The sequence below is a fragment of the Somniosus microcephalus genome, chromosome 5, assembly GCF_052327205.1.
Source record: "Somniosus microcephalus isolate GS21.2 chromosome 5, FLI_Smic_1.0, whole genome shotgun sequence".
In the NCBI taxonomy this organism is placed as follows: Eukaryota; Metazoa; Chordata; class Chondrichthyes; order Squaliformes; family Somniosidae; genus Somniosus; species Somniosus microcephalus.
The window spans coordinates 145,398,066-145,418,452 of NC_140991.1; the positions used below are offsets into that span (position 1 = coordinate 145,398,066).

At 43.5% G+C, this 20,387-nt stretch overlaps 1 protein-coding gene across 4 annotated transcripts in view; it reads right to left on the reverse strand.

Moving 5' to 3' along the window:
• dync1i1a (dynein cytoplasmic 1 intermediate chain 1a) overlaps positions 1–17,282 on the reverse strand; it is a 281,234-nt gene extending 263,952 nt beyond the window's left edge. The window contains exon 1 of one of the 4 annotated variants that reach the window (XM_085988332.1): positions 17,146–17,282. The gene's annotated coding sequence lies outside the window, so the exon portion shown is untranslated. The other 3 variants (XM_085988335.1, XM_085988333.1, XM_085988334.1) reach the window with 3 other exon arrangements.
• Positions 17,283–20,387: the final 3,105 nt, after the last annotated feature.

Here is a 20,387-nt window from a genome sequence, read left to right on the forward strand (position 1 = left end):
CATTAATGGGGTATTTAACAGTGATATTAGCGCAGAAAAGGCCAAGTTTTCGTCAGTTCCACCGATTTCCAGCTATTGGGTGGGGGGTATCCACAACGCAGCCTCTGTCAGAGCAGTGAATGACTGACCGCAACTTCATGATTTCCATGTTTAAATGCACGTGCTAAATCCTGAAGTTGTGGTCAGTTTCAGAGGTGTAATGACAGCCAACGCCAACAGTTCGCTGTTGTTACCCACCGCAAAATCAAGGCCATCATGTAGGACGGCTATGGCAAACAAACAGATTAGGAGGACCCTATAGTGCAAGATATAAATATATGTGGCAGAAAACCATAGTAGGCCAAGGTGTAACCCGAAGTGTGAAATACAAAGCCTTTTTCTTTAAAGTCTAAGAACATAAGAAATAGGAGCAGGAGTAGGCCAATCGGCCCCTCGAGCCTGCTCCACCATTCAATAAGATCATGGCTGATCTGATCCTAACCTCAAATCTTCTATCACTCTCCATCCCACCCGAACCCATGTGATCTCCCGGGAGAGGCGAAAAACCAGATAAAAAACCCAATGGCCAATTTGGGAGAAAAAATCTGGGAAATTCCTCTCCAACCCACCTAGGCGATCGAAACTCATCCAGGAGATCACTCTGTCCCTATATTTTCTACAGTACTTACCTTCTGTAAATGCGATCTCCACCCCAGCCAGGAACAGGAATAAAACCATCTCCTGAAATCTAACACAGAATTAGAACACAAGTAGTAGGAGCAGCACCAGGCTACATGGCCCCTGGGCCCGCTCCACTACCCACAGGGCCATGACCATTCCGAACCTAGACTCATGTCCAATTTCCTGCCCGCTCCCTGTAACCCTTAATTCCCTTTACTTCTAGGAAACTATCTATTTCTGTTTTAAATTTATTTAATGATGTAGCTTCCACAGCTTTCTGGGGCAGCAAATTCCACAAACCTACCACCCTCTGAGTGAAGAAGTTTCTCCTCATCTCAGTTTTGAAAGAGCAACCCCTTATTCTAAGATTATGCCCCCTAGTTCTAGTTTCACCCATCATTGGGAACATCCTCACCGCATCCACCCGATCAAGCCCCTTCACAATCTTATATGTTTCAATAAGATCGCCTCTCATTCTTCTGAACTCCAATGAGTAGAGTCCCAATCTACTCAACCTCTCCTCATATGACCACCCCCTCATCCCCGGGGTTAACCGAGTGAACCTTCTTTGTACTGACTCGAAAGCAAGTATGTCTTTTCTTAAGTATGGACACCAAAACTGTATGCAGTATTCCCGGTGCGGTCTCACCAATACCTTGTACAACTGCAGCAATACCTCCCTGTTTTTATATTCTATCCCCCTAGCAATGAAAGCCAACATTCCATTGGCCTTCTTAATCATTTGCTGCACCTGCATACTAATCTTTTGAGTTTCGTGCACCAGGACCCCCAGATCCCTTTGTACTTCAGTACTTTCCAGTTTCTTGCCATTAAGATAATAACTTGCTCTATGATTTTTCCTGCCAAAGTGCGTAACCTCACACTTTCCAGTATTGTATTCCATCTGCCAAATCTCTGCCCACTTAGCCTGTATGTCCCCTTGCAGGTTTTTTATGTCCTCCTCACTCACTACTTTCCCTCCCATCTTAGTATCATCTGCAAACTTTGATATGTTACACTCGGTCCCCTCCTCCAAATTGTTAATATAGATTGTAGAGTTGGGGACCCAGCACTGACCCCTGCGGAACACCACTAGTTACTGATTTGATTTGAAACCATTTTGAACAACATTTGATCATGAAAGTTACCTCTTGGCTCTGGTATCTTAAGTACAGGACACTCTCATTTCTAACTACAGTTCCAATACAGTAAAGAGTAACCATTAACACAAGACTTTAACTCTGTGAGCAAGTGCACAAATACAAAATAGTCAAACTTACCATCGCAGGGAAATAAAACCAGTGATTATCAATTCCATACCAGAAGACTGGTGCAAAATCCTCCTGCACTAAATCTGCTTTCCAATTATATTACATGTACAGACTTTATATAAAAACAAAAACATTTAAATGTTCAAGTCACAGCACCAATTCATGTTAACAGATAAAACTAACAACACCCAGAACAAGCGCGGTTGGGGAGGGGGTGGGGGTGGAGAAAGAAGAGCGAGAGAGTGCAGCAGAGGAGAGATAATGAAACAAGAGAAACAGAGAAAGAGAGGAGCAAAAGAGAGCGAGAAAGACAAAATGTTAATTTTCAGTTCTGGAGCCTGTAGATGTCTATCTCCAGGTCCCAAAACCACACATGCAGAAATTAGTGGGAAAATTATTGGAAAGAGTTCTGAAGGACAGGATAAATCTTCATTTAGGAAGACACAGATTAATCAAGGATAGTCAGCACGGATTTGTTAAGGGAAGGTCGTGTCTGACAAACTTGACTGAATTTTTTGAGGAGGTAACAAGGAGGGTAGATGAGGGTAGTGCGTTTGATGTAGTGTATATGGACTTTAGCAAGGCTTTTGATAAGGTTCCACATGGCAGACTGGTCACGAAGTTAAAAGCCCATGGAATCCAAGGCAAAGTGTCAAGTTGGATTCAAAACTGGCTCGGAGACAGGAAGCAGAGGGTAATGGTTGATGGGTGTTTTTATGACTGGAAGGCTGTTTCCAGTGGGGTTCCGCAGGGCTCAGTACTAGGTCCCTTGCTTTTTGTGGTATATATCAATGATCTAGACTTGAATATAGGGGGTATGATTAAGAAGTTTGCAGATGATACTAAAATCAGCTGTGCGGTTGATACTGAAGAAGGAAGCTGTAGAATGCAGGAAGATAACAATAAATTGGTCAGGTGGGCAGAACAGCGGCAAATGGAATTCAATCCGGAGAAGTGTGAGGTAATGCATTTGGGGAGGGCTAACAAGGAAAAGGAATACACATTAAATGGTAGGACACTGAGTAGTGTAGAGGAACAAAGGGACCTTGGAGTGCATGTCCACAGATCCCTGAAGGTAGCAGGCTACGTAGATAAGGTGGTTAAGAAGGCATACGGAATGCTTGCCTTTATTAGCCATGGCATAGAATACAAGAGCAGGGGGGTTATGCTTCAACTGTATAAAACACTAGTTAGGCCTCAGCTAGAGTACTGCGTGCAGTTCTGGTCACCACATTACAGGAAAGATGGGTAGAGAGGGTACAGAGGAGATTTACAAGGATGTTGCCGGAAGTAGAGAATCTTAGCTATGAGGAAAGACTGGATAGGCTGGGTCTGTTTTCCTTGGAACATAGGAGGCTGAGGGGAGACTTGATTGAGGTGTATAAAATTATGAGGGGCCTAGATAAAGTGGATAGAAAGGACCTATTTCCCTTAGCAGAGGGGTCAAAAAACAGGGGGCACAGATTTAAAGTAATTGGCGGGGATTTGAGGGAAAATTTCTTCACCCAGAGGGTTGTGGGTGTCTGGAACTCACAGCCTGAAAGGGTGGTAGAGGCAGGAACCCTAACCACATTTAAAAAGTACTTGGATGGGCACTTGGGATGCTCTAACCTGCAGGGCTACAGACCAAGAGCTGGGAAGTAGGATTAGGCTGGATAGTTGTTTGTTGGCCGGCGCGAACACGATGGGCTGAAATGGCCTCCTTCCGTGCTGTAACATTCTATGCAGCATTAATGTGGCTACAGAAAATAAGTAACCGACAGTTATGGCTTTGCCGACTGAATATAAATATAGTTCAACAGTTAAAGGCCTGTCATTTTCACGACACCTACAATTCTGCAGGCCCGGCGGTTGAATCCCGAGAGAGAGAATTTTTGCATTCTGCAGTGGTTCAAATCTTCACTTACACTGATTTCCAAATGTGACATCAATTAACCTATAACTGTAGTGGCAAATATGGCACAAGTTTCTGAAGATGGCAGCTAAAACAAACAATGGTGCCAAACTAATAAGCTCATCTTGGATCTAACTACCTATGAATGCCTCACTGCTGATTATGAAAAACAATTTTCATATTTTGGGGAATTTTGATAAAAATGTGCCAACTTTTAAAACAATGCCAATGTACAAGTTTTCCTACATCTTGTTCAGTTTAAAAAAAAACCATAGCATAACTTGCAAATCATTGATACTGCTGCAAAAGTACAGAATTTTTAAGAAGAAAAAGACAGTTGGCCAAACAGTCTAATCTCTTATTGAAAGAGCAAACCCACCTAACTGACTTCTTACTAATTCCCTCCATAACTACAATTAGGTCACCTTGAAGTCTCCTCTTTCCCAAGGAAGCCCAACCTGCTTAAGTGTAACAAATTCTGAATATCCAGAATCATTTTTGTTGCTTGGCTTTACTTTTAATGGAAAAAAAAACTCTTCCTCTAAGAAGGTACTGCATTTGGAACTCAAGTTAGGGAATCAAATCAGCATCCTTTACAGTAATGCAAATCATGATTTTACTCTCAATTAATGCAGCCCAATATCTTGCCCCATTACAACAGAAAAACCCACCCCCTGGTCGATTTACATATAAAATTACTGCATCCATGGAGACAGATTCATACGTTAATCCACAATCATTCAGATCTCATGATCAATATTCTTCATTTACTCCCCGTTCCCAAGTAATTATTTTACATTTCTTAACATTGAACTGCATGGGTCACGTTTTGTTCATCATTACCCAGCAGTAATAGTCTTTCCCTGTTCACTATAACAAAACCTTTCATAATTTTAAAAACCTCTTAAAGAATATAAGAGATAGGAGCAGGAGTAGGCCATTCGGCCCCTCGAGCCTGCCCCGCCATTCAATAAGATCATGGCTGATCTGATCTTGGCCTCAACGCCACTTTCCCGCCCGCTCCCCATAACCCTGGACTCCCCTGTAGCTCAAATATATGTCTATCGCCGCCTTGAATATATTCAATGACTCCGCCTCCGCAGCTCTCTGGGGTCAAGCATTCCAAAGATTTACGACCTTCTGAGAGAAGAAATTCCTCCTCATCTCCATTTTAAATGGGCGACCACTTATCCTGAAACTATGTCCCCTAGTTCTAGATTCCCCCAAGAGGGGAAACATCCTCCCTAAATCTACCCTGTCAAGCCCCCTCAGAATCTTAGATGTTTCAATAAGATCCCCTCTCGTTCTTCTAAATTCCAATGAATATAGGCCCAACCTGCTCAACCTATCTTCATAAGACAACCCCTTCATCTCCAGAATTAACCTCGTGAACCTTCTCTGAACTGCCTCCAATGCAAGTATATCCTTCCTTAAATAAGGAGACCAAAACTGCACACAGTACTCCAGGTGTGGTCTCACCAGCGCCCTGTACAGTTGTAGCAAGACTTCCCTACTTTTATACTCCATCCCCCTTGAAATAAAGGCCAACATTCCATTTGCCTTCCTAATTACTTGCATGCTAACTTTTTGTGCTTCATGTATGAGGACACCCAGATCCTTCTATCCCGCAGCATTTTGTAGTCTCTCCATTTAAATAATAATTTGCTTTCTTATTTTTCCTACCAAAGTGGATAACCTCACATTTTCCCACATTATACTCCATCTGCCAAATTTTTGCCCACTCACTTAACCTATCTATATCCAATTTGCAGAGTCTGTGTCCTCCTTACAACTTGCTTTTCCACCTATCTTTGTATCATCAGCAAATCTGACTACCGTACACACGGTCCCTTCATCCAAGTCATTAATATAGATTGTAAATAGTTGAGGCCCCAACACTGATCCCTGCGGCATCCCACTAGTTACAGTTTGCCAACCTGAAAATGACCCATTTATCCCGACTTTGTTTTCTGTTAGTTAGCCAATCCTCTACCCATGCTAATATATTACCCCCAACCCAGTGAGCTCTTATCTTGTGCAGTAACCTTTTATGTGACACCTGATCGAATGCCTTCTGGAAATCCAAATACACTACATCTACTGGCTCCCCTTTATCCACCCTGCTTAGCCTTCTTTGCTCAAATAGAAATAGCCCTAGTACCTCAAGCCTCTCGCTTCCCATCACTGGCATCATCATCAAAGCTCTCTATGGCTTTAATGTCCCTTCTGCAAAACTAGAGTATTTTATTGCAGCCTATTTTGTACTACCTTCTTCTGGCACTCCATACCCCTATTTATAAAACCTAAAATGCTGTTGGCCTTTTTAATGTCTTTATCTGCCTGCATTATGTACTTGAACCCGTAGGTTTCTCTGTTTATCCATACCCTTCATCTTCAATTCATTCATCTTGTACTCCTATTCCTTGTTTTTCCTCCCAAAATGCATGACCTCACACCTGCCCTTTCCACTAACCTGCCTATGTCTACCTGAAGTCTTTTACAGTCCTCCTTGCTGTTTGTTTTATCAGCAAATTTTAAGATTGTACTTCCAATACCCAAGTCTAAATCAACTCTATATATTGAGAACAAAAGTGGACCCAGCACTAACCACTGGGGTATACTACTTCCAACTCTTCTCCAACCTAAGCAATATACATTTACTCCAATGAAAGGTCATTAACATGAAATGTTAACTCTGTTTCTCTCTCCACAGATGCTGCCTGACCGGAGTATTTCCAGCATTTTCTGTTATTTCAGATTTCTAGCATCTGCAGGATTTTGCTTTTACATTTACTCTACTGTTTTGTGTCCATCAAACAACTTTCTGTTCATGCTGCTACATTTCCTCTTATACCGTATGCCTGAACTTTTCAAACAAACTTCTTGAGACTCTTTATTGAACATACTCTGAAAATCCACAAACATCTACTGCATTTCTTGTACCTATTCAGTCACTTCTTCAAAAAAAAATCTCAAGTTTGTTAAATCCATGTTGACTGTCTTTAATTAACTCCCCATCTAAAAGAGCATTAACAATCACTGCAAGCAAAATTAGACAGAATTGGTGGGGTGAACAACTTGTGCTATATATTCACCACTGAAACAAAGTCAATTGCCTGGCCATGACATTATTCACCCCCCTCTAATCTGTGAGCATGGCAAACCCCTCAGTTACAAACAATCAGCTCAAGGTGTGTATCTTAATTGAGGATATTTAGCATAGCATAGATCTGGCAAATTTAAGAGTTTTTAAAAAATTTATCCTGAATTAAGAGTTTTCGCACAGTGAATAGACTAACTGGTCGACAGTTGCCTGGTTTATCCTTCTTTCACGACTGTCCAAGTCCAGAGCACAATTTGCTCATTTACGAAGGATTGAAAAATTTTGGCCAGATCCTCTTGTCTCCTCTTTGACTTTTCAACAGCCAAGGAGTCCAGTGGCTTATCCAACTTAAGCTTAATGTTTGTAACTGATGAAGTTTGCAATGCTCACAAAATAGAGGGGAATGAATGAACATGTTATTGACTTTGTTTCAGTGGTGAATATAAAGCACAAGATTGGTTTGCAGCTATTCTGCTGCTGCTCTTCTATTAGATGGGCATTTAATCAGTTTGTACAAGGTGGTGCTATGAACAAAAGGAGTATCACTTTGACCATATTTTTCAGTCAGGAATAAACAACAGAAAGTGCTAGGAACACATCACAGGCTGTTAAGTATTTGAAATGCTTACAGAATGCTGGGAACATACCTGGTGTGCATTCTTCTGCCTTTCAGATTTACAGCATTTGCAGTTGTTCTCTTATCTCAAAAACAGGAAGCTGAGTGGACCTAAGCCTACTTGCCTGAAGGACGCTTGCATATGTTTACAATTAGATCAATGTTTAATCAGGACCCACTGTTTATGTTCGGAGAGTCACATTTCTGTATTTTTGTCTTGGCTTGATCCAAACACCAGAAAAATAAACTTTATATTTGTATTGATAGGTTTTGAAAGCATTGTTGTTCAACATCTGAAATAACACTATAAAATGTGACTATGTTTGCTCCACAATATTTGTTAGGAAAATACTCTACCTTTGTCAACAGAACTTAGCACTCAGTTGCACGCATGTTAAATCAAAAAGTTAATCTTACATTTGGCTATACTTGGGTGATAACAGTCTAGCACGAAGGCTAAATAGTGAATTTGACTACGTTTATATAGAGCTTAAGGACTTGGCAAGTAAATAGAAAACACGCGTTAAAGCCATGGTGCTACACGCTTACTTCATTTTGCACCGGTTTCGTATTTCAATCCCAAGCACACATTCTTCCTGCCTGTAATAAATACTAATTCAATATATCAATTTTATACAAGCCTATATGAATACATATACACATACAGATCTCCTGTGGTGTTGCACACAGTATGTCAGAAGAGAGAATATGGCCTCTCTCTTCCCCATCTCTCGTCTTTGTGTTACTCTTCCTCTGTTTTCCCCCCTCCCTTCTCCTGTTCTCCTAAATTCCTGTTTTTACCTGTCTCGCTGACCTGTTCGATTTCTCTTTTTCTTCTTTCCTTCTGGTTGAGGTAGTGGGCAGCACGGGATGGTGCGACAGGGAAAGGAGCCACCAACAAGCGTTGGCTTGGTGTTGGTACTCTTACCTCAGTCAGAAATTTCAGAGTTCAAGTCCCCACTCCAAGACTTGAGCACATAAAGTCAGTGCAGTACTGAGGGAGTGCTATATTGGCAGAGGTGCTGTCTTTCGAGTGAGACATTAAATCAAGGATCTGCTCGTATGTTCGAGTGGACTTGAATAGATCTATAAAATCTTTTAAAAGAACTAGGGACTTCTCCTGGTGACCAGGATAACATTTATCCCTCAACCTATACCACCCAAACAGATTAACTGATCATGCCCCTTGCTGATGTTTGTGAGATGTTACAGGGCACAAACTCCCACACCTAATCAGTCTGGCTGACTGATCCTGAACAGGAGTTTTTCTTTTCCTATTAATCAGAGGAAATGGGTGGTCGGTCAAGAAAATTTTAAAACTGCATGAACCCACTTTGATTTAAAAGCACAGCACTTAAATATAATTTATTTCTAAATCTTTTTCCTGGAAAATGGTCAGAAAATAATCTCAAAACATGACACCCTATTTTTGGACATGCAAATTTCAGTTATTGAGAAAAAAATGTTGGATGAAGAATTTTGACCATATTTGTTTGTGTTGGGGGGAATAATATAGTGTCACCTGGTGGCCAGAGTCTGTAATTACACAGAGGAGCCAGCTGACATGGAGCTTTTTCCATTTTAAATGTGGACATAAGAATTTCTAATAGAAAAAGGGGACAAAAATATGACAATGTGTGGCAGTAGTACGCAAGGTTTTATGTATGGGTTGCATGCAGACGTACAATTTTATATAATCTAATAGTTAATTTCCTGTGGCATTGCATGCAAGGTCTCAAGACCAAGTGTAGTCTTCAGGTGAAGCAGGGTTAAAGGGCAGGAAATAAGTGAACTAGGGTACAAGAAATAATTTAGCGCCCATTTGAAACTCATGCATTCTGTTCTTATTTTGCATGATAATTTGTTACAGAAATTGTGTAGGAGAGTAGAATAGGTTGCAGCATTTCTTGCAGGGAAGGATCTAATTAAATATCTTATGCCTGCATGCACCTCTTGTCCACAAAACTTAACTTCCGGTTGTCAACTTATACAAATTTCTATATCTACATTTATAATGGAAACTACCTATGTAAACGTGTATTTTACATAGACCGTTCCCATTATAAATCTGGGCTTAGGAATTTATAATGTGAAAATTGACATGTGGTGTCGACATTTCATTGAAAATTCCACCTATAGGTACCACACTGTGTGGTATACAATAGCTGTTATTTTATAGTGAGAGCATGTCAACCTGTATTCGCACAATCTGGTCACCGGGTTCACAAAAAAAAAATCACTCAAAATGCTTTCTGAAATGTTTCCCTCTCAGTAACTGAAACTTCTCTTGTCCACAATAAAAGTCTAAACAAAATAATTTCAAAAAATTACACATTTCACTACATGATTAAATGTACCCACTGAATTGGCTTGTGTCTTTTCATGCTTTCATTAAAGTTTTTTTTTTACTTAAAGGCCTCGGCCTCTCCCAGACGACTTTGTCTTGATATTTTTGCCCAAAGCGGTGACTCGGAGCTGAATTGGGATTGAGAAATCTGAACTGTGAGCTGTACCTATTTCCCAGGGCACATCAGTCCCAGTCAACTTTACTGATGTAAACTCACTGTCACATGATGTGGTTGAAGCAGCTAGCATTGATGCAGTTAAGGGAAGGCTTGATGGGAGAAGGGAAAGGAGGGATAAGGGGACAGAGTGGGAAGAGGTCATTCGAGTGGGAGGCAGTTTGTGTGCAGTATAAACAACGCCATAGACCAATTGTGCTGAATGGCCAGTTTCTGTGCTCAGTGCTATTCTGCAAGTAATTTTGAAAAACAAGGATACATTTCAAAAACTTTATTGAGATAAAATTTATATTTTCCTTTAAGAGGCTGTGAGAGATTAGAAAGAAATACTGTTCTGATTAACTACTGTAGCTTTTGTGTTCTGCAAACCTTAAAGTGCATTAAGCTCAAGAGTGCAAGAGACAGAGAGGGATTCCTTCCTCATTGTAATTTGATTTTTTTTTTTTTAGTTACATTTTGAAAACAAGCCGGCCCTCTGAGTGAAACAGATAGGGCAAGAGGAGAGGAAGGAGAAGGGATGGGGCGGAGGGAACAGGTGAAGGGCGGGAGGAGGGAAACAGGTGGAGGACGGGAGGGCCCCTGGCCACCCGCCCTTGGGGGAAGGAAGCGAGTGGATTGAGTGACAGCCAAGCAAGAGGGAGGTGAGGATAAAGGGAGATAAGAGGTAGTGGTGGGAAATAGTGGGTAGCACAAAGGGAAGGAGATAGTGGGATGGTGAAGAGGTAGGGGATACAATGGGAGCAAGTGGGTGGAGGGAAGCGAGCTACGGAGGGCTACACTTCCCCTGCGACCCTCACCTCAAATGCAGCCTGCAGCAATTGAAAGCTCTTACTCTCACCATACCATGCCATACCACTCACCACCCCCACTAAAAAAAAAATGATGATAGAGAGAAACAAAAAGAGTTAAGGGGTGAGAAGCAGGAGAGAAGAGAAAGTCAAACGCAGAAGAGAAAAAGCAACTGGTAAGAGAGTGACCACGTTATCCAACTTACCACATGCAACACCACAGGAGACCAACTCATACCTAATTAAAAATCTAATGTCTACAACATTTGACTTCCTATTGTCACATTTTTGTGTCAATGTTTTCCCATTAAAAAAATGTGGATTTCAGAATTTATAATGGCCCAGAAATTCGGGTTGGGGCTTCCCGCGGGTGTAAGCCCCCGATCTGCACTTACATAGAAACATAGAAGATAGGCCATTCAACGAGATCATGGCTGATCATCCAAACCCTAGCACCCGGTCCCTACACCGACAGCCATCCCACCCAAGCCCTATCCCCGTAACCCCACGTATTTAATCCCCCCTAACATTAAGGGTCAATTTTTATCATGGCCAATCAACCTAACCCGCACATCTTTGGACTGTGGGAGGAAACCGGAGCAAACCCACGCAAACACGGGGAGAATGTGCAAACTCCACACAGACAGTCACCCGAGGCCGGATTTGAACCTGGGTCCCTGGTGCTGTGAGGCAACAGTGCTAACCACTATGCCACCGTTGAGCTGTGGGCCCCTGTGGAATTCCGATCCTGGGCCTGCTCCAACTGCCGGCGCGCAGTGCTTGCGTATCCCAGGGGCGTAGTTAGTTCGATGCGTCCCCTGGGATCATGTGGGCCATGGGGAGCCAATCGGAGCAGGGAATGCCCATTCATAAGTTTACCTGTCAAACCTTATAAATACTACGGGCCCCAAAACATCACTAAATCTTCAAATAATTTTTTTTTAAACCATCACATTTTTAAAATAAACTATAAATTACATGAAATAACTTTCAAACAATAATTTAAATTTTTGAAAAAAATAATTTTATTTTCTAACGGGGCTAAAAATAAACTTACCTTTCTTTAAAGTATTTAAAAATAATAAACCTGTGGAAAAAATGTTTTAATCTTAATTAATTCACCACTTACCTTGTAAAAAGCAGGCCTTGCGACTGCTTTTTAAATGTGTAACTTCTGGAGACTTACCCTCCCGGGAAAACCTGCAAAAAAAACGTAAGTTCGATGCGCACGCGCAGCCTCTCCTGCGCACGCGTTCGAACTCTGAACCCCTTCTTTCAGGGGAACGGAAGTGCCGGTTTCCCGCGCATGCGCAGTGCATGCACGAGACCGGCACTTCCATTGGGCCTACAGGTGAGTACCCCGTGCGTACTCACCCATGGAGACCCGAAGTGCTGGGCCAATGTGTTTTGCCTATGTAAACTCACCATACTGTAATTCAACAATTTAGCCACTGGGTGGCTGTAAAACAAACTTCTGAACTGCTTCTCCTAGCTCAGATGCCATCTTAGATTTTCTCAGTGATTTCTCCAGGCAGGCAAATTTGCAAGAAACTTCTCATATTTCCACATTTGCTGCTTTTAATTTTATTTATCAAGATAATTTGCATTTCCCCACAGATATTTGCTATGTTAGAAGAATTTGGCTCATCACATTCCTAGCACCGCACTCCCCAACCTTCAGGCTTCTTGCTCTCTGCCGTCACTACTAACTAACCACAGACCCTTTCCTGGCCACCACTACTTGCTCTGTGAGCCACTCCCCCAATTATTGCTATTGCACCAATCTCTATGGGCACCCATGGGACGCTTCTTTGACAGCAGTATTCGCGTCCCTATTTTTATTCACTAACAGTGCTAGGGACACAGATCTAATCCCCATTCTACTGATTTCCTGATCTCTGGAGTCATTGCAGTTGTTGCGGGGGGGGGGGGGGGGGGGGGAAGGGGGAGAAACAGGGAAGAGGGAAGGGAAAGTCATCACCAGGCTGCCAATGCACACTTCCAAGCAACCATTGTTAGGAGCATGACATTAGGTTAACTGCCGGTTCTCTTGATCACTGGAGGAATGTTACCTATGGTCTGATACCAGGCAGTTTATGGGTGGAGAACAATGTATTCATACTTTCACAAAAAGTAAAATAAGGAAATGGAACTACAGTACTGTATTTGAATTCCAACAGTTTGTATCACAGAGCAGCAGGATAAAGGTTCACATCCACAATTCCCCACAGTGAGATTGCTGAATCTTCTCCTTATATCAGGCAGTTGCCTATTAGAAGTTCATGTAAGGGGCACATCCAATAAAAACTGTAACTTAAAAAATTAAAAGTAAACTTAACAAATTAAATTAAAATACTAAAATAAAAACAGAAAATGCTGGAAACACTCAGCAGGTCAGGCAGCATCTGTGGAGAGAGAAACAGAGTTAACGTTTCAGGTCGATGACCCTCTACCGTGGTTGACATGGCCCTCGACCGTGTCCGTTCTATTTCCCACACTTCTGATCTCACGCCTTCCCCTCCCTCCCAGAACCACGCTAGGGTTCCCCTTGTCCTCACCGTCTACCCCACCAGCCTCCATATTCAATGGATCATCCGCCGCCATCTCCAGCGTGATCCCACCACCAAACACATCTTCCCCTCCCCTCCTCTTTCAGCATTCCAAAGGGACCACTCCCTCCGCGACACCCTGGTCCACTCCTCAATCACCCCGGTCCACTCCTCAATCACCCCTTCGCCCGACACCTTCCCGTGCAAGCGCAGGAAATGCAACACCTGCCCGTTTACCTCCTCCCTTCCCATTGTCCAGAGCCCCAAACACTCCTTTCCAGGTGAAACAGCAATTTACTTGTACTTCTTGCAATTTAGTATACTGCATTCACTGCTCACGATGCGTTCTCCTCTACACTGGGGAGACCAAACGCAGATTGGGTGACCGCTCTGTGGAACACTTCCGTTCAGTCCGTAAGGGGGACCCCGAGCTTCCGGTCGCCTGTCACTTTAATTCTCCGCTCCACTCCCACTCTGACTTCTCCGTCCTCGGCCTCTTGCACTGTTCCAACGAAACTCAACGTAAGCTCGAGGAACAGCACCTCATCTTTCGATTAGGCATTTTACAGCCTTCTGGACTCAACATTGAGTTCAACAATTTCAGACCATAACCTCGGCCCCTATTTTTTTTCTCACATGGCAGCTGTTGATGGCTCTGCCATTTCCATTTACAGCTCATCTAGACTCATCTTTTGTTTCTTAACTTGTTCCGTTACCATCTCCTTTTGCCTTGCACAATCATCCCTTTTGTCTTGTAATCTCTCCTGCCTTCCATCCTATCACAGACCTTCCCTTTTGTTCTTTCCTCCTCCCCCCCCGCCTTTCCCCTTTCCCTGCACTTGCTTAAAAATCTGTTATATCTCTAACTTTTTCCAGTTCCGACGAAGGGCCATGGACCTGAAACGTTAACTCTGTTTCTCCCACCACAGATGCTGCCTGACCTGCTGAGTATTTCCAGCATTTTCTGTTTTTATTTCAGATTTCCAGCATCCGCAGTATTTTGCTTTTAAATTAAAATACTATTCCTTGGGGTGATGATGTACTCAGTCCTTCCAGTGCCCACAGGTTGCAGAAGGCCTCAAGAGTGCGCTGGTGGACACTGTGTGCTCCATCTCCAGGGACACCCGGGTGGAAACGTAGCTGCGAAAGGGAGGCAGGCAGTAGTGAGCTTGCTGCATCAAATGTGGCACTGCAGATCACTACCAAACAGACAAGAGTTATCCTACACCACCATACATTCCAGCAGCTAGCACCACAATAGCAGGCACTTAGCAGCAGGTTACAGGCCTGTCCTCTTAACCCAGTGATGGACTTCCCACTATATGCATTGAAAGGGAAAGAAAATGCATTAGAAAGACCACAAAACAACCCACACACTGCACCACTGCAGGAGTAATACTGCATTATCTGCTGTAATATTTATTTCCAGTTTGTCTTAAGTAGAAGTTTTAACAGAGGCAACGTCTATATTTAAATGTTTTTCTTTTAAAGAAATAGAATAATATGCACAAATTATAACATCCACTTCAAGCAACTAACTGTGTATTACAGCTGCATTGTACATTGGCCTCTATTCACAAGGTAGATATGGATGGGGAAAGCCATCCAGTTCATCCTGCTCACCCATCCATTAAGCACAAGAGGTCCTCTCTCCACATCACAGCACTAACTGTTTCTTAACCGTATCCAGAGTTTCTGTCTCCACTACCCTACCCAGAATTTCATTCACAGTGCAAACAACCTCCTGACATCAGACCCAAATTTGTCTTTCACAAACTTAAACTATTGCCCACTTGTTCTAGCTAGTATTTTGTATTCCTTCCTATATTATTTACCATTCTTACACCTCCCAATGAGCACGCCCCTCAGATGCCTCTTTTCAAAGCTGAATAGCCCAAGTTTTTCCAATCTTTGCTCAAAATTCAGTTTCTGACACTAGCAATCAGCCTCATGGCACTTTCCGAAGGCCTGAATATCTCCTTTGTGTCTCAGTGATCAATACTGAAGATGTGGTCTGACCAGGGCATTGGAATAGTTTTATCGTGACTTCTTCTCATTTGCAATCTACTGTTTCGACTATACAGTCTATTATTCCTTTTTCTTTGTTGATTGCTGCACAGCATCAATTTGTGACGATGTATTTGTTAATAAAAGGAAATTCAGCATTAAAGTTGACAAATTTAAAAAAGATTAAAGACACAACAAGCACTCTGAAAGCACAAATAATGAGAACAAATGTTCTGCTTTGCTACTATTTTACAGTACTTAGATTTACTAGCAGTGGTACTGGTCACCAACTGCATTAGAGAAAACAGGCATTTTGACTTAGCTGTCAAGGTACATAAGGTGAGGATGTTCAGTACTACCTCATAATATATGATTACATAAATGAAATAGCATTATAAGTGGCAACAAAGAGTAATTCACCAAATGGTATTACAATTAGTTTGTGTCTGGAGGGAGGGGTGTATAAGTATTAACTTTTGCTAAGATACTTTCCAGCATGTTCTATTTTTATCCCCGATGCCATTAACTTTATGGCTAATCCACTTGAGCTCATGAACCTGAACTTTACCCACTCAACTTTTATTTTCTTTAAAACATGTAGCACCTCACACTAATTGACATTGAAATCCATCTCTCACCTTTACGCCCATTCCACCATCTTATCAGTATCCCTTTGCAGGTTTCTTCAGTCCTCAGAATTATTTACTACGCCTCCTGTTTTAGTATTGTCGGCAAATTTAGACAACACTCCCTCTACCTCTATATTCAAATCAGAGGTGGAGCGAATAGAATCTCTCTCTACCCACTTCCAAACAAACATTCTCACAAGCTGCCCTTAACTCCTACTCCGTTTTCTCCCTTCTAACCAGTTTTTAAATACAATTTCCCACCTCCCACTCCCCTTAATCTCAAAATGTTTTATTGTGTGGTACCTTGTCAAAGGCTTTCCGAAAATCCACGTACAGTACACCCACTATATTTACCCCATCTACCATTACTATCCCCTCTTCAAAAGAACTATCAGGTTTGTCAAGCACAATCTTCCTTTCTAAAATCCATGTTGGCTGCTTCAAATTATTATCTCTTTGTCTAGATATTTAGTAATTTAATCTTTAAAAGGTTCCAACATTTTCCTTACCATTAAACTAAATGGCCTCTAATTAGCCGGGTAAGTTCTGTCTTCCTCTTTGAAAATGGGCATTACATTGGCCACGATGGCACACACCCACATTGGGTGAAAAAAACACAAAGTGGTTTAATTGCAATTTGCAACCTGGGAAGCTTACCCCCACGTATTCCATATCAAAGTGGTAAATCTGTAGGTAAAGATGCAGAAACAATACAATACTGAAGACGTCAGATGCTACATAGACCGCAATGTATTGGTTGCTGGATGCAGAAGGACCACACCACACCACGACACGACACAACACAACCCGAGGCCAACAGCACGGGCTTCCTGTCGCTGATGCCGGTTTCCACCATCAAAGCAGGAGAGTGTTTATTTTTCAACAAGACAGGCAAAGGGGACAATAAAATGAATTAGGAGCAAAGACACGGGATGGATAAGAAAAATCGCGATGATGCAGCAAAATTCAAATATTACCTCACCTATATCAACCCAACTCAATTAAAAACACAGCTGATTAACTAGAGGTTATTTCCTGGTGAGGTGATGTTGAAATAAATAAACTGAGAATGATGCACAAGTACAGAGCTACAGCCAGACACTTACAGCGATCCCTCCCTCGCCGTCTGTCAGCAGCCAGACGCGCGCATGAACAGTACATTCCAGTGACACAAGCTGTATCCTTCCCAGCACCATTCTGCGCCTGCGCACCTGGTTCCATTGTTGCTGAGCCGCAGCCGCGAATCAATCACGGGGCGGGTTGGAATCTGGTGCTGGCCCTGGCAGCTCGCACGTGCTCGAACGCAGCACGTGTTAGGATGGGTAGGAGTCTCCAATTGACTGAAATCTGTGAGCAAAATAAAGTAAATGCACATTTTAAATTAACTTTTAAAAATTATTTCGACAGTAGAATATTTTATTGAGAAAAATTTAGAGAATGCAGTACCTCAAATAATGAGATTCACAGTCCTGAAGCTGCATTGGTCTGGTTTTACAGGAGAGAAAGAAAATTCTGGTTCACTTGTGGCAAGAAACTATTTAATATTCTAGTTGGTAATTAGTTCAGTTTTGAGTCTGGAATGTTCAAGTTCCTAGACCAGCAGTCTGCTTGCCAGTTAGAATTAAGCTTTCATTGTGCTGTATCACACTTTCGGCCCATCCTGTCTGTGCCAGCCTAATCCCACTTTCCAGTTCTTGGTCAGTAGACCTGTAGGTTACAGCACTTCAAGTGCATATCCAAGTACTTTTTAAATGCAATGAGGGTTTCTGCCTCTATCACCCTTTCAGGCAGTGAGTTCCAGGCCCATACCACCCTTTGGGTGAAAAACGTTCTCCTCAACTCCCCTCTAATCCTTCTACCAATTACTTTAAATCTATGCCCCCTGATTATTGACCTCTCTGCTAAGGGAAATAGGTCCTTCCTATCCACTCTAGGCCTCTCAAAATTTTATACACTTCAATTAAGTCTCCCCTCAGCTTCTTCTGTTCCAAAGAAAACAACCCCATCCTATCCAATCTTTCCTCACAGGCCAGCCAGTTTAACCTAGGTAGTGGGGAAGCTTTTAGAAACGATAATCCGGGACAAAAATTAACAGTCACTTGGACAAGTGTGGATTAATTGAGGAAAGTCAGCATGGATTTGTTAAAGGCAAATCGTGTTTAACTAACTTGATGAGGTAACAGAGAGGGTTGATGAGGACAATCCGGTTGATGTGTACTTGGACTTCCAAAAGGTGTTTGATAAGGTCCCACATAATAGGGTTGCCAGCAAAGTTGAAGCCCATGGAATAAAAGGGACAGTGACAGGAAACAGAGAGTAGTGGTGAATGGTTGTTTTATCGGACTGGAGGAAGGTACACAGTGGTGTTCCCCAGGGTTCAGTACTAGGACCACTGCTTTTCTTGATATATATTAATGACTTGGACTTGGGTGTACAGGTCACTTTCAAAATTTGCAGATGACACAAAACTTGGAAATATAGTGAAGGATAGTGATAGACTTCAAGAGGACATAGACAGGCTGTTGAAATGGGCGGACACATGGCAGATGAAATTTAACGCAGAAAAGTGCAAAATGATACATTTTGGTAGGAAGAACGAGGAGAGGCAATATAAACTAAAGGGCACAATTCTAAAGGGGGTGCATGAACAGAGAGACCATGTGCACAAATCGTTGAAGGTGGCAGGGCAGGTTGAGAAAGCGGTTAAAAAAGCATACAGGATCCTGGGCTTTATAAATAGAGTCATTGAGTACAAAAACAAGGAAGTTATGATAAACTTTTATAAAACACTGGTTCGGCCTCAACTGGAGTAGTGTGTCCAATTCTGGGCACCGCACTTTAGGAAGTATGTGAAGGCCTTAGAGAGGGTGCAGAAAAGATTTACAAGAATGGTTCCAGGGATGAGGGACTTCAGTTATGTGGATAGACTGGAGAAGCTGGGGTTGTTCTTAGAGCAGAGAAGGTTGAGAGGAGATTTGATAGAGGTGTTCAAAATCATGAGGGGTTTAGACAGAGTCGATAGAGAGAAACTGTTCCCATTGGCAGAAGGGTCGAGGACCAAAGGACACAGATTGAAGGTGATTGACAGAAGAACCAAAGTTGACAACGAATAGCTTTTTTACGCAGTGAGTGGTTAGGATCTGGAATGCATTGCGTGAAAGGGTGGTGGAGGCAGATTCAAATGTGGCTTTCAAAAGTGAATTGGATAAGTACCTGAAGAAAAAAATTTGCAAGGCTATGGGGAAAAGGCGGGGGAGTGGGACTAGCTGAAGTGCTCTTGCTGAGAGCTGGCACGGGCTCGACGGGCTGAATGGCTGCCTTCTGTGCTGTAACCATTCTACGATTCTAAAATTCTCCAGTCCTGGCAACATCCTCGTAAATCTTCTCTGTACCCTCTGTAGTGCAATCACATCTTTCCTATAATATGGTGACCAGAACGGTACGCAATACTCTAGCTGTGACCTAACTAGTGTTTCATATAGTTCAAGCATAACCACCCTGCTCTTATATTCTATGCCTCGGCTAATAAAGGAAAGTATCCCGTATGCTTTCTTAACCACTTTATCTACCTATCCTGCTACCTTCAGGGACCTGTGTTCCTCTACACTTCTCAGTATCTTACCATTTATTGTGTACTAGCTGGAGTGCCCGGCGGTGCCGAGGCTTTTTTGAGGGCATGTTGTTGTTGGAAGAGAGAGAGAGAGCGACTGGGGGGAAGAGAGAGAGAGAGCGACTGGGGGGAAGAGAGAGCGCGACTGGGGGGAAGAGAGAGCGCGACTGGGGGGAGGGGGGAGAGGGGAGGGGGGAGGGGAGGGGGGAGAGGGGAGGGGGGAGGGGGGGAGAGGGGAGGGGGGGAGAGGGGGGGGAGGGAGGGAGGAGGGGGGGAGAGGGGGGGAGGGAGGGGGGAAGGGGGGAGAGAGGGGGAGGGAGGGGGGAGAGGGGGGGAGGGAGGGGGGGAGGGAGGGGGGGAGAGAGGGGGGGAGGGAGGGGGGGAGAGAGGGAGGAGAGGGGGAGGGAGGGGAGAGGGGGAGGGAGGGAGTGGGGAGGGGGCAGGGAGAGGGGGAGGGAGGGAGTGGGGGGAGGGGTGGAGGGAGGAGAGGGAGGGAGGGAGGGGAGGGAGGGGAGGGAGGGAGGGGGAGGGGAGGGAGGAGAGGGAGGGGAGGGAGGAGAGGGAGGGAGGGGGAGGGAGGGAGGGAGGGGGGAGGGGGGGAAGGGGGAAGGGGGGGGGAAGGGGGAAGGGGAGGGAGGGGGAAGGGGGAAGGGGGAGGGAGGGGGAAGGAGGGAGGGAGGGAGGGAGGGAGGGGGGGAGGGGGGGGGAAGGAGGGAGGGAGGGGGGGGGGGGGGGAGG